At 38.8% G+C, this 338-nt stretch overlaps 1 non-coding gene across 1 annotated transcript; it reads left to right on the forward strand.

Moving 5' to 3' along the window:
• The first annotated feature begins 214 nt into the window (after positions 1-214).
• LOC127743174 (small nucleolar RNA R71) lies at positions 215-322 on the forward strand. Its single transcript, XR_008004525.1, has one exon. It is a non-coding gene; the product is annotated as a small nucleolar RNA R71 (small nucleolar RNA).
• Positions 323-338: the final 16 nt, after the last annotated feature.

Here is a 338-nt window from a genome sequence, read left to right on the forward strand (position 1 = left end):
TCTCAAGAACTCCTTTCTTCTGATTTGTCCCATTATTCACAGGATTCCTTTCAGAAGTGTACATGAATTGGTTATTTGTAACCATTTCAATTAGTTCTTGAGCTTCTGTAGGCGTCTTCTTCAGATGAAGAGATCCTCCAGCAGAGCTATCCAAAGACATCTTGGACAGTTCAGACAGAACATCATAAAAAATACCTATGATGCTCCATTCAGAAAGCATATCAGAGGGACACTTTCTGATTAATTGTTTGTATCTTTCCCAAGCTTCATAGAGGGATTCTCCTTCCTTCTGTCTGAAGGTTTGGACTTCCACTCTAAGCTTACTCAATTTTTGAGGT

Source organism: Arachis duranensis, chromosome 1 (genome assembly GCF_000817695.3).
Source record: "Arachis duranensis cultivar V14167 chromosome 1, aradu.V14167.gnm2.J7QH, whole genome shotgun sequence".
NCBI classification, from domain to species: domain Eukaryota; kingdom Viridiplantae; phylum Streptophyta; class Magnoliopsida; order Fabales; family Fabaceae; genus Arachis; species Arachis duranensis.